The following is a 481-nucleotide window of genomic DNA, read 5'->3' on the forward strand; positions in this document are numbered from 1 at the left end:
TACACGACACGAGGTTTGTATGAATAATATGAAGAGTATAGTCGGATTTAAGTCACTAGTGTGACCTGTGATATCATATCTAGGTTCTCCTCACTGGTCCCTGGAGTCTACAAATAACGTCTCATCATTGTGCTATGATACGATGACGGCTATATATATCTTAGTAGTCCTGTTGTACAGATGTCAACAAAAAAAAAAAAAATATAAAAAAATATAAAAAATAAAAAAATCGATGTCTGTACAATGGGGGACTACTTTTGCAAATTTTTTCTATTTTTTTTTTCGATTTAAATTATTATTAAGACGTACATGTCCCCAACCCCCCATCAAAAGAAAATCTCGAAAATTTCTATCCAAATATTTTGTATGTCATTTGTATGAATTTGTATGACGGTTCTTAGAATTTGTACGACACCAGTATTCGAGCAATATCGAAAATACTGAAGGGGGGCTGACGACACATGTCTCCAGCCCCCGTAAT

Source organism: Acyrthosiphon pisum, unplaced genomic scaffold, assembly GCF_005508785.2.
Source record: "Acyrthosiphon pisum isolate AL4f unplaced genomic scaffold, pea_aphid_22Mar2018_4r6ur Scaffold_21112;HRSCAF=23059, whole genome shotgun sequence".
NCBI classification, from domain to species: Eukaryota; Metazoa; Arthropoda; class Insecta; order Hemiptera; family Aphididae; genus Acyrthosiphon; species Acyrthosiphon pisum.